Source organism: Scylla paramamosain, chromosome 30 (genome assembly GCF_035594125.1).
Source record: "Scylla paramamosain isolate STU-SP2022 chromosome 30, ASM3559412v1, whole genome shotgun sequence".
Lineage (NCBI taxonomy): Eukaryota > Metazoa > Arthropoda > Malacostraca > Decapoda > Portunidae > Scylla > Scylla paramamosain.
In genome coordinates, this window is record NC_087180.1 from 1785175 (window position 1) to 1799152 (window position 13978).

Genomic DNA, 13978 nt, shown 5'->3' on the forward strand with positions numbered 1-13978 from the left:
GAAGAGCAAACTTGGTATTGTTCAATGCCTCAAAAACTCAATTCATCCATCTATTAACTCAAAACAACCTTCCAGACAATTATCCCCTCTTCTTCACTGACACTCAACTGTCCCCCTCTTCTACAATGAACATGCTCGGTCTGTCCTTTACTTATAATCTGAACTGGAAACTTCACATCTCATCTTTAGCTAAAACAACTTCTATGAAGTTAGGTGTTCTGAGACGTCTCCGCCAGTTTTTCTCACCCCCCCCAGCTGCTAACTCTGTACAAGGGCCTTATCCGTCCATGTATGGAGTATGCTTCACATGTCTGGGGGAGTTCCACTCATACTGCTCTTCTAGACAGGGTGGAATCAAAAGCTTTTCGTCTCAACTCCTCTCCTCTAACTGACTGTCTTCAACCTCTCTCACACCGCCGCAATGTTGCATCTCTAGCTGTCTTCTACCGCTATTTTCATGCTAACTGCTCTTCTGATCTTGCTAACTGCATGCCTCCCCTTCTCCCGCGGCCTCGCTGCACAAGACTTTCTTCTTTCTCTCATCCCTATTCTGTCCACCTCTCTAACGCAAGAGTTAACCAGTATTCTCAATCATTCATCCCTTTCTCTGGTAAACTCTGGAACTCCCTGCCTGCTTCTGTATTTCCACCTTCCTATGACTTGAATTCCTTCAAGAGGGAGGTTTCAAGACACTTATTCATCAATTTTTGACTACTGCTTTGACCCTTTTATGGAACTGGCATTTCAGTGGGCATTTTTTTTTTTATTGAACTTTTGTTGCCCTTGGCCAGTGTCCCTCCTATATAAGAAAAAAAAAAATAAAAAAATTCACATTACGATGATAACTCCCATAATCCATTCCTATCCATTCCAACTTCCTTCTTATATTAGTAATACAGATACCAAATAAGTTATGACTGATTGAGATTACGATGACAACCCCAACAATCCATCTCTATTTATTCCAACATCTTTCTTTAATAACATAGACACAAATAGGTTACTTGATTCACATTACGATGATAACCACCATAATCCATTTCTATCTATTCCAGCCTCTTTTAGTAGTGATATAGACAACAAATTTCATTCAGACAGGCCAACTTTCACTCCGGTTCCTGGCAGCGCCCCACGCGACACAGGAGGCGCTGGAGACGCTGTATGAATGTCACGCCGCACGAGTCATCAATCATAATCCTGCCATGTAAATGTATACGCACTTGCCTTTTGTTGTAGCGAGACTCCATCCAGGGAGCGATGAGGGAAGCCAGCGCTGGAAAAAAAGGAAGAAGAACATTACAATTCAGGAAGGAATGAAGATATATTAGGCTGTCCATTTTTACCTCATGGGAATGGAAATTATCTAGATGGATTATTATTAACTTTTTTTTTTCGCTTTTTATGATGCGTAGGAAAACCACCTTAGCCACCACCACCACCACTACCACCACCACCACTACCACCACCACCACCACCACCAACACCACTGCTACTACTACTACTACTACTGCTACTGACTATTGCTGCTGCTGTTACTACTACCGACTAATGCTGCTGCTACTACTCCAACTAGCTACTACAATAACATCTACAATTACTACTACTACCACCACCACCACTACTACTACTTCTACTACCACTACTACTACTACTACTACTACCACCACCACTACTACTACTTTTACTACCACCACCACTACTACCACTACCACCACCACTACTACTACTACTACTACCACTACCACCACTACTACTACTACCAATACCACCACCACTACTACTACTACCACTACAACAGCTACAGCTACTACTACTATTACCTAACATTCACCACCAGCCACAGACATAGATTAATGGACACCCAGAAATCGCCCAACCTTTGCAAAAAAAAAAAAAAAAAAGAGAAAAAGAAAAAGCTTACGACCTAATTATAGCGGCAAACAATACCAGAGCTCGTGAAAGGCATTGAACACACCGTAGCAAGAAACCACGATAAAGAACCCTCGCCCACAATGGTGCATCCGTAATACTTTGGTACTGAATAAAGGTTTCACGTTGAACTCTAAGCTAAAAACAATGGAGTGCTTACTTTTTTGGGGGGGTACTCGGCTTCATGGGAGGCGTGATGAGGGAGACAGTGACAGCAGAAGCACAGATTATTATTATTATTATTATTATTATTATTATTATTATTATTATTATTATTAGTAGTAGTAGTAGTAGTAGTAGTAGTAGTAGTAGTAGTAGTAGTAGTAGTAGTAGTAGCAGTAATAGTAGTAATAGTAGTACGTAATAGTATGATTCTTCTTCCTTTCTTTTTCTTCTTTTCTTCTTTTTCTTTTTTTTTCTTATCTTCTCTCCCTCTTCCTCTTCCTCCTCCTCTTCCTTCCCTTCCCTAAAATGGTGGTGGTAGTAGTAGTAGTAGTAGTAGTAGTAGTAGTAGTAGTCACAGTAGTTTAAGCAGTAGCAGCAGCAATAATAATTAAAGAGTATGGAAGTGATGGGAGCATTACACAAGGAGGCTCCTGATCTCTCAAAATGCTCTGATGTGGGGAGCGTTTTCACGAAATAATTTACCGGAGTGATTGGAAAAGGATCTTAAAGTTGACTTCATGGCGCAATGCACTTGAGCCCGCACATTGATCGAGAGGCAGTCGCATAGACGTCACCCGGAGCTCTCACCTGATTGGGATAAACCGCGCTACTGCATCTTGTACCCTCCACGAGCTTCCACTCCCAAGCAACGGGTATGTGGCCACACTGGAAACATGCTGCTCTGTGTGTGAAGGAGTACGTGGTGCCTCTCACGCCACTGACGCCAAAAATAGATTAGATAAGTTTATGGATTAGGATGTTTAGTGGAAAATATGTGTTTCCTCTCTCAAGGAACGGAAACGTGGCACTTATGGAAACATGCTACTCTGTGTCTGGAGGAGTAGGTGGTCCCTCACACACACCACTGATGACCAAGAATATGTTAGACAAGTTTATGGATTAGGTTAGGTTAGGTGGAATTATGTGCTTCCACTCCCAATTAAGGAAAATGTGGCACCAATAAAAACATGCTATTTTGTGTGTGAAGGAGTAGGCGGCTTGTGACTCAGCAGTGACTCCCAAATTTATGCATGAAAGTGTTAGGTGGAAATAGGTAGATAGGTTTCATACAAGGACTTCCATTTGTAGTCCTGACGCTTCTTGCAGTTTCCTTTATGTTCTTATGCTCTACATGTCTTCCCCTGCCGTCATTCGTGGTCTGTGTTCAGCCAACCAGTCTTAGCCTTGAATATGAATGTGTATTATTTTTTTTTGCTTCATGCTATCCACTCAATACATTATCTTGCTCCATGGGTTCTAGGGATCTGATGAACGTGGAACAAGACAATGATGAACTTCACCTTAATCTTTTTAACCTTTTGACTTTAACAGTTAAGAGGAGTAAGTATCAAGACGCCCAAAGATCGGAGAGGCCCGTCTAAATTAAACCCTCTCCTATTCACTTTTTTTAGTTCTTTATGCATAAAAAATAAAAAAAAAACAAAAAAAAACAAGTGACTCTGTAGTGAAGTTCGTGCGCGTGGTGAGAGAAGCGAGCAGCCCGCAGAGACAAGGAGTTTGCACTAATTGGCACTAATCAGGCCCACTGCACCACCAGTACGCCGGACACACTTAATGATGAGGCTTTAAACAGTAATTGGGGAGAAGATTTGGGAACTAAATTATAGGAAAAGAAAGCACAGATGAGAGACTGCTTGTGGTGCACGAGTGTTCTATTAATTGTCTGAGGACGTTTAGTAAAATATTAATTTGGTACACACTGGCCAGGGTTTGAGACAACACCGGCTTTGTTATGCAAAAGTTTACTGGTTGAGTTTTACGCCTCTGCTTATCGTCCTCTGCTGACTTTTTTCTCCTCAAATAAACTCATCGTATTCATGTTTGTATTTGTTTTGTTAAATTTACATGCAATTATAGTCTGTCACTTTAGGAAACTAGAATTTGGTGTTTGTGAATCCTTCAGCAGTCGGGTACGGAGTGAGGCGGCCGCTGAACTACACCTGTGCTGAGTTTCGAGTTTCCCTCTGATATAAGAGGAGTGGAAATAGAGACGAAATGGAAATACGGAGCCTTATATTAAACCTTTAAAGGCTGCTTGGCAATTTTGAGGGATATCACTTGAAAAGACTCCATGTTCTTATTGAATATGAAACTACTCGCATATTCTATTTCATCATTTGTTTATTTTACAGTTCGAAACATATCCAGCATAGCAATATTAAATCATTACCGTCATTAATATTGGTATTAATAGTGGAGCGTTAATATGTATTAGAGGCTGCATGAGAGAGCAGCCACACTACTACACTTTGATTAGAACAACAACAACAGCAACAACACCAGCATCATTAGCAATATCACGAACTAACACAAGAAGGAGCATCAACGATGCCAATACAAAATACAACTCTCTCTCTCTCTCTCTCTCTCTCTCTCTCTCTCTCTCTCTCTCTCTCTCTCTCTCTCTCTCACACAGACACGGAGAGATAATGGCAAAAATCTGTTCCGGGCAATAACCTTTTATGACCCAATAGGACTCAGAACGGCTCACAGCGACCTGACCATTCATCTGTCAGTCCGTGCCACCAGCCAGCCAGCCAGCCAGTCAACCAGCTAGCCAGCCAGCCAACCAGTCAACCAATCAACCAACCAACCAGCCAGCAAGCCAGCCAGCCAACCGGCCTGCCAGCTAGCAATTCATCCAGCCAGCCAGCCAGCCGGCCTGCCAGCTAGCAATTCATCCAGCCATCCAGCCGGCCTGCCAGCTAGCAATTCATCCATCCAGCCAGCCGGCCGGCCAGCTAGCAATTCATCCAGCCAGCCAGCCAGCCGGCCTGCCAGCTAGCAATTCATCCATCCAGCCAGCCGGCCTGCCAGCTAGCAATTCATCCAGCCAGCCAGCCTGCCGGCCTACCAGCTAGCAATTCATCCAGCAAGCCAGCCAGCCGGCCGGCCAGCTAGCAATTCATCCAGCCAGCCAGCCAGCCGACCTGCCAGCTAGCAATTCATCCAGCCAGCCAGCCTGCCGGCGAGCTATTAACTCATCCAGCCAGCCAGCCAGCCTGCCGGCGAGCTAGCAATTCATCCAGCCAGCCAGCGCGCCAAACAGTCAATCAACTAGCCAGCCAGCCAGCTAGCCAGCCAACCAACCAGCCAGCCAGTCAGCCAGTTAACCACCCAGCCAACCAGCCAGCCGGCCAGCCAGCCAAAGAGTCAATCAGCCAACCAGCCAGCCAGTCAGCCAGCCAGCCAATCAGTCAGACAGACAGTTAGACAGCCAGACAACCAGCCAGCCAGCCAGCTGGACAGCCAGCTAGCCAGCTGGACAGCCAGCTAGCCAGCTGAACAGACAGCTAGCCAGCCAGACAGCCAGCTAGCCAGCCAGCAATATAACCATCTATCCATTCATCCATCCATCCATTTATCCATCCATCCATCCACCTATCAACCCAACCATCCATCCATCCACCCAACCATGCATTCATCAAACCATCCATCCAGCCACCCAGAACCCGCAGTGAGCACATCATCCACGTACTCGGCAGAAGCTCGTCATTAGTGTGGCCAGCCTTGTCATTACTGCGCCGCTCAGTAATTCCTCGCTGGCCATCGATGCTCTAGCCCGCGCCACGATAGAGACAAGTTTGGTTTAATTTATAAAGAAGGTTTAGACGTCTAGTAATTAAGAGATACACTTACCGTGTGCTGGCCTTCTTGTCCTGCCATCAGGCCTCTGTTATCAAGTGCAGCGCCTCTGTTGGTGAAGAAAACACTACTACGTGACGAAAAAAAAAAGATAAATAAACAAATAAAAATATATAAAAAAAACAGAATAACATAAATAGATAAATAAATGCATACATAAATAAACAAATGAATAAACAAAATCAACTGATAGAAAACTATAAAAAGAACTTGCTTACTAACTTCCCCTCCTTCTATTTTTATCTTTTTTCCTGAACTACTTAGCTTCATCTGTAGCTTCGTAAGTCCAGGAAATATCTGTGGTGTGGGGAGGAGAGTGAAGAAGGTGCTGGTGTGGGGAGGAGAAGAGGAAGAGGTGCTGGTGTGGGGAGAAACAGAGGATGAGGTGCTGGTGTGGGGAGGAGAGGAGGAGGAGGTGCTGGTGTGGGGAGGAGAAGAGAAGGTGCTGGTGTGGGGAGGAGAGAAAGAAAGGGTGTGTTGTGTTGGTGTGGGAAAGGGAGATGGAGGAGGTACTGGTGTAGTGAAGAGAGAGAGGGGAGGTGCTGGTGTGGGGAGGAAAGAAAAGAGAGGTGTGCTGGTGAGGGAAGGAGATAAAAAAGAGGTGCGTTGGTGTGGAGAGGAGAGGTGCAGGAGGTGGCGAAGGAGTGTGTGTGTGGGAGGCACAGTGTGTATCGATTATGTAACTTTAAGGAAAGAAAAACATAGATTTAGGCATACGTTAAATTTGGAGAAACCCCGATTTCACCTAAAAAGAAAAAAATAAGTAAAAAAAAAAAAAAGAAATAAACATGCGCAGCACACTCAACGCACCTCTCAGACGCTGGTTGGCCAATCAGAGTAACAGAACGGGATGGTAAAAGAAGGCGAAGCAGACAAATGAACGATGGAGAACTGAAGGGTTTTATAATGATGGCTGTAAAACACACAGCAACCACAAAAAGAAGAGAAAAGAAAACATTATTACCAGGCTTAACTCGTTTAGAAGAATAATAGAAGTGATGATGGTGATGGTGATGGTGATTATGATGATGATGATGACGATGATGATGATTATCCCTCTCCCTTCACACCACACATGTTCCGCACTGAAACCTTTGATTAAAGAGACACGAGCACAGGAAACGGTAAAAACAATACCAAATTATTGATACGTGCACAGTATGACAAGATACTTTTTACCGCCGCTGCTACTAACACTACTTCTACTACTACTACTACTACTACTACTACTACTACTATTATTACTGGTACTGGTACTACTGGTACTACTACTGCGACCACTACTACTACTACTACTACTACTACTACTACTACTACTACTACTACCACTACAACAACAACTGCTACTACTACTACTACTACTACTACTACTACTACTACTACTACTACTACTACTACCAGTACTACTACCACTACTACAACAACTAGTACTACTACTACTACTTCTACTACTACTACTACTACTACTACTACTACTACTACTACTACTACTACCACCACCACAACTACTACCACTACTACTACTACTACTGCTTCTATTGCAGCAAAAACAATAATTATCACAACTATTGTTCCTGCTACTAGTAATACCACGACCACTACTACTACGGCTACTACTACTACTACTACTACTACTACTACTACTACTATTACTACTACTACTACTACTACTACTACTACTACTACTACTACTACAGCTACTGTGTGACTGTGTGTGTGTGTGTGTGTGTGTGTGTGTGTGTGTGTGTGTGTGTGTGTGTGTGTGTGTGTGTGTGTGTGTGTGTGTGTGTGTGTGTGTGTGTGTTGTGCGCGTGTGTATGTATGTGCGTGTGTGTAAAAAAGGAAACCGCTGTCGGAGGAAGCCAAACAACAAAATGTATCAAACCACAAACTAAAAAGGAAGAAAATAAGACAAAAAGAAAAATCAGAGAAAGTTGAATCCGATTTTTCAATGCGAGTTAGATATTCTCCAGATATTTGTTCTTTATATTATTGTTTAGAAAAATCGAGGCGGCGGGAGAGAAGGGGAGAGGGAGACAGGGAGACAGGGAGAGCAGGTGTGTGTGTGTGTGTGTGTGTTTGAAGGATAACTTGTAATGAGAACACCGGGCTTGTTTTTCTCCTTCTTCATGATCTTTTATCATTATGGACTGCAATATTAAAGTGATTATTATGAAATTGCCTTGTGTGATGACTATATTGTACAGCTGTGGTCACTTACTACCACCACCACCACCACCACCACCACCACTACTGATACTACTATTATTGTAACTACCACTATTACAACAACAACAACAACAACAACAACAACAAAAATAACAACAACAACAACAACAACAACCACAACCACAACAACAACAACAATTGCTACTACTACTACTACTACTACTACTACTACTACTACTGGTACTGCTACTACTTTACTGACGTGCCATATCCCGTAGGACGTCGTCAACCATGGTTTGCCACTGCTCCCTGTCTCTAGTTGCTTGTATCAACTGAGCTGCAGACATTCCTCCTCCAGTCACTCGCACCAGTCCATCCATGTACTTCTGTCTTGGTCTTCCTTGTGGTCTCTTGCCTTCTATTTTACCAGTTAGAGATAGATGTTCCAGTCCCTCTCTTCTCATAACATGGCCCAGGAAGCGCATCTGTCTACTCCTAACCGTACTCATCAACTCTCTTCCAACACCCGCCCCTTGCAACACTTCTTCATTTGTTCTTTCTGTACAAGATATCTTAAACATCCTCCTCCAGAACTGCTACTACTACTACTACTATTACTACTACTACTACTGTGTGTTGTGTGTGTATATGTCACTGAAGCAACAATGGTATCAATAATTATCACGCTTCCTTTCTTGACAATGAAAGCAAAAGTTTAGGAAGGGTCTGCTGCGCCACACACGCCTACGCCATATGCTGCAGCCCGACGCGCCTCGCCCTGTCCGTGCCACTCAACACCACAACCTGATAACGCCCCTACAGGCGCCGCGCACGGACTGATACCGCCTCAGCGCGATTCCTACCATGGTGCGAGCCATTAACAGTTAGTTCAACCTTAAGTTAGGTTAGTTAGATTAACCTTAAGTTTAATGTTAAGCCTCCCCCCAAACCCATTGTGCATTTTCAGTGTAACTACTGCCATATAAGTAAACCGTTTATTATTATTATTATTATTATTATTATTATTATTATTATTATTATTTATTATTATTATTGTTATTATTACGTTTACATGCCTTTCTCATTATTACTTCTTAACTGTTTTGTTTATTGTGTTTTTTCACTTCTGTTCCTAGTATTTTCGCTCTCTTTTATTCAACTGTTTGTTCTGTCATGCACATCACGCTTTCCCTGTTGACACTCAAAATACGAGACGTTCACCTAACTTTTCCATTATTGGTTTTTACTTACTTCATGATTTATTGCATTTTTTTTCTTTGTACGTCTATTTCTTTTATTTCATTCTAACCTTTTATATTAATTGTTCTATCATATATCTTTACTCTTATTACTTCCTATCTGTTATCTTATTTAAATTATATTCTTGCAGAATTTTTCTTACCTTACTATGCTTTTTAGTGTTAGCAACAAGAATTCATTTATTTCTGTACTCATTTAAGCGCACTATTTGCTTGCATGTTTTATTTTTTCCGGGTGCCTATAAATACTTTTTTTTAATTTGACCTACATTTTTTTTTCTTACTTAGAGAGTGAAGACAGAAAATATATACAATAAAACGCCTTGTTCTTCCATAAGAGTAATTTTCAAAGGCCATAAAATGATTAATTGGCTGCGATGGTATTTTTGCTAATGATGATGCATTACCGTTGTTACCAATAGAATCATAAGAAAACCTTGAAATCTCTTGGTCTTCCGCTAGCACTTGTTTGAAATAGTGGAGATAAGACACCGAAACCCCTGGGAATGCGGTGCCTTACTTGGTTCACAGCTGAGACAATACAGTGATGAAAGAAAAATATACAAATAAATAACAACTAACTGACTGACTGACAAAGAAATTAAATAAGGCAAGAAAAAAAAAAAATTCGCTATTTTTCACTTTACGTTAACACAGAGATCCCACACTAAGCCTGCTATTATTCTGTTCATTATCATCTTACTCTTTATGATAACTTGTGGCTGGATGTGTAATTAGACTTCCCATAACGCGTCTTATTCCGTCTTCGTGTGCGTGTTGTGTCGACCTGATGGCTTCCCTATTAACTTTCTCCTTACTGTGCGACACTCTCATGCCTCTCCCTGACAAGTCCATTAATGATTTCTTACTAATACGTATATAACTGTTGAAAGGCATTTACTGCTTTATATGATAATCCTTCTTTGATGATTTATTAATATTGCTATTAGATATTTGACACTTATCTCTTTCTCCTAATAAAAAAAAAGTTAACGAGTTCCTCCAATCTTTCATCTCTTTCTCTCGTAAACCTTACTGCTCATATAACTCTTTTTATTTTATTTTGTTTATTTATTTATTTATTTATTATGGCTTTAACTAGTACAGGACTAAACTGCCTTTTGCATTTGGATGTCTCCTTCTGTACTACTTACTTTTTTGGTAGCGACAGTTGCTTTTTTCTTTTCTTTTTCTTTTTTTTTTTTTTTTTTTGTGTGTGTGTGTGTGTCTGTGTGTGTGTGTGTGTGTACTTGATCAGCCTCCTTCACATGTTTACTTTTCAGAAACTGTTCAGAATTTTTTTTTCTTCTTTATCACCATCATCACCACCTTCATCACCATCACCACCACCACCACCGCCACTACCACCCTCACCACTATCGTCAGCCTAATCGTTCCCCAGCAGGACAAAGGCTGCCTCTAATGGTTAGGCGGGCGGGGAAAGCCAGATAACACCTCACTGGCTTGCGGCGTCTTAGCGGAGGACCTGCAGCATGAAAGGAGACAAAGCCCAGATCGTCTTCTCAGTGTGTACAAGTATTGTGACTGGCATTCCTTATCTTTTAAGCTGAAAAATTATTGCGGCTCTTTGTTGCGTCTTTAACGTTATTCGTAAACATTTCAGAGTCTCCTCAGGACTATTTTCGAAGAATACATCATATTTTTCACTTGTTTGTTTTGTCATGTACATCACGCTTTTCTTGCTGACACTCAAAATACAAGACGCAGGATCTTTCTCAAACTACCACTAAGGATTACCACTAAGGTTTATGAAAAAGCATCCTTGAAAAGTCAAATAATTTTCACTTTTAAAATGATAAATTATTTCAGTTATTTGTTGTGCCTTGGACAATTCAGGATCTCATCAGGACCGTCTCCAGAGGCCACGTTACTTTTGGGGTCATCATGGATACTTTTCCCACAGATGATGTAGAACCATTGTTGTTATCATCATTATTTTATTTTTTTAATGTGTGAGGGGCTTTGGCCAAGGACCACAAAAAGACATAAGGAAAGTCCCACTAATGTGTCAGTTCCCGAAGAGTTGAGCCCAAAGTAGAGAAGTGCCTTGAAACTATCACTGATTTATGAGAAAAAATATATCTGAGAACTCCAATAATTTCCACTTCTAAACTGAAGAGCCACTGCATCTGTCTGCCAAGGGCTATAAAAAGTCAGAAAAGGGTCCCACCAAATTATCATTCCCTAGAGAGTAGAGCCAAAAAGGGTTATCCATAATTAGAAATGTGTCTTGAAACGATCAATAGGTCGCCTTTGACTTCACTCCTAAAAATTTCAGGCTCCCATCAGGAGTATTTCCAAGTCACTGGCGTTTTTTTTTTTCTGGTCATCATGGATATGTATCTTAGTAATGGTGTAGAATCCTTGTTAAACGATGACTAGAATTATGTAAAAATATCTCCCATAACTCCAATAATTTCTACTGGAGCTTGTTACTTGTAGACAAATTGAGATGCCGATACACTTATGAATTGAGTTCACGAATACAATACACAAATACAATGCACAAAGGGAGAGGCTGATGCCAGTGTTTCTGTTACATATGATACGCAATCTACGTACGAATGGTAGATCTACACATAGTACTGGAAATTTGTATTTAACTCACCTACAAATGCGTCTGCACCTGTGTATGTCTGTATACGCGCGCACACACACACTCACATATATACACAGACACACACACACACACACATACACACACACACACCTGAACTTTAACTATGACGACCTAAATTGGCGGACCAGAGCGGAGCCTTGGAATCCTTTTTCTATTCGTTTTTTAAGAGAACAGCAATTAAACTGGCTTTTCCTTTTCTTTTTTCTTTATTTCCTGTTGTTTTTTAAACGTTTTGTGGCCCATTCCCTAATTCAAATGTATGGCGCACATGCATACCTTCATATAGATAGACAGATAGATAAATAGACATATTTCATTGGCCACAGCCGGGAATCACACAATACATTAGACAAACTTCACAAAGTAAATACATATTTGAATTAACAGAACATTAAGTAATTAGGAAATATGTAGTCTACAATACTTCATGCACTAACTAGAAATAAATAATGACAGACTCTCACTCAACCATTCACCCCCCCCACCACCCATCACACACGCACACACACACACACGCACACACACACACACACACACACACACACACACACACACACACACGCACACACACGTCAGTCCCTGGGCACCCGTCCCTTCACTATGAACACGCCCAGCCTCCAGGTCACGGGCCTGGCGCAGCGGGCGTCCCTCAGCCGCGGCTCAGCGCACCTCGCTTACATAACTCAGTGTTTTATGTGATGGGAGACAAAGGAAGCTTTCTCGTGCCGGAAATATAAAGGAAGCTCTTCCCGCCACGCGTCCCAGGGGGCAGAGGAGACCCAGCGTGGCCAAGGCAGCGTAATGGCTTGACGGTGAAAGGTGACGTAACTTCACCTAACTTCCCTTACTTCTTTGTCTTCAGCTTCTCCCACTTTCATGTGTTGTGGGTCAGCTTGTCTGTCCTCCTCCACTTCTTTCTGTTCAAATCTTTATCTTCTTCCAAGCCGCTCTCTCTTTTATCATAGTTTATAAAAGTAATTAATCTCTTTTCTGTCTTCCTCTTTATATGCATTCTTGCACAACCACAATATTAATGGTTCTTTTAGTTAAATCATCTAATTTTCTCATAAAATTCTCTCTTATCTTCTTTTATATAGTCGCTTTATCTTTCCTTCTCTGTCTTTCTCTTTACTTGTATTCTTGCTCTACCTCCATAACAAATCTTCTAGTCAAATCACCTTCCTTCCTCGTAACATTCCCCCTCATATTTTCGTTTATAGTTGACTTATCTTCCTTTATCTGTCTGTCTCTCTATCAGTACACTTGCACAGCCTCCATAAGAAGTCTCACTTTCTCATAACATTGTCTTATCTCGATTAATTTCCCTTTTTATGTCTTTCTCTTTATTTTACCACCGTACTGATAGTTCTTTTTGTTAAATAATTTCCCTTTCTCATAACCTTCTTCCTCGATTTATTTCGATCTATCTTTTTTTCTCTGTCCTTCTCTTTATTTGCACCCTTGCTCTGCCTCACACCTTTTATTCATATCTTCTTTTCTTTAGAAGCCTCTCATATCTTGTCTTGTACAATTTTTTTTTTTTTTATGTAGGAAGGACACTGGCCAAGGGCAACAAAAATCCAATAAAAAAATATGCCCACTGAAATGCCAGTCCCATGAAAGGGTCAAAGCAGTGGTCAAAAAATTGATGAATAAGTGTCTTGAAACCTCCCTCTTGAAGGAATTCAAGTCATAGGAAGGTGGAAATACAGAAGTAGGCAGGGAGTTCCAGAGTTTACCAGAGAAAGGGATGAATGACTGAGAATACTGGTTAACTCTTGCGTTAGAGAGGTGGACAGAATAGGGATGAGAGAAAGAAGAAAGTCTTGTGCAGCGAGGCCGCGGAAGGAGGGGAGGCATGCAGTTAGCAAGATCAGAAGAGCAGTTAGCATGAAAATAGCGGTAAAAGACAGCTAGATATGCAACATTGCGGCGGTGAGAGAGAGGCAGAAGACAGTCAGTTAGAGGAGAGGAGTTGATGAGACGAAAAGCTTTTGATTCCACCCTGTCTAGAAGAGCAGTATGAGTGGAACCCCCCAGACATGTGAAGCATACTCCATACATGGACGGATAAGGCTCTTGTACAGAGTTAGCAGCAGGGAGGGTGAGAAAAACTGGCGGAGACGTCTCAGAACACCTAACTTCATAG

General features: G+C 41.6%; 1 long non-coding RNA gene across 1 annotated transcript in view; it reads right to left on the bottom strand.

Moving 5' to 3' along the window:
• Positions 1–1171: 1171 nt before the first annotated feature.
• Positions 1172–13978, bottom strand: part of LOC135116048 (uncharacterized) — a 152224-nt gene continuing 139417 nt past the window's right edge. Inside the window, exon 3 of the long non-coding RNA XR_010276149.1 lies at positions 1172–1273. This is a non-coding gene — a long non-coding RNA (uncharacterized LOC135116048). The remainder of the gene's footprint in view (positions 1274–13978) is intronic.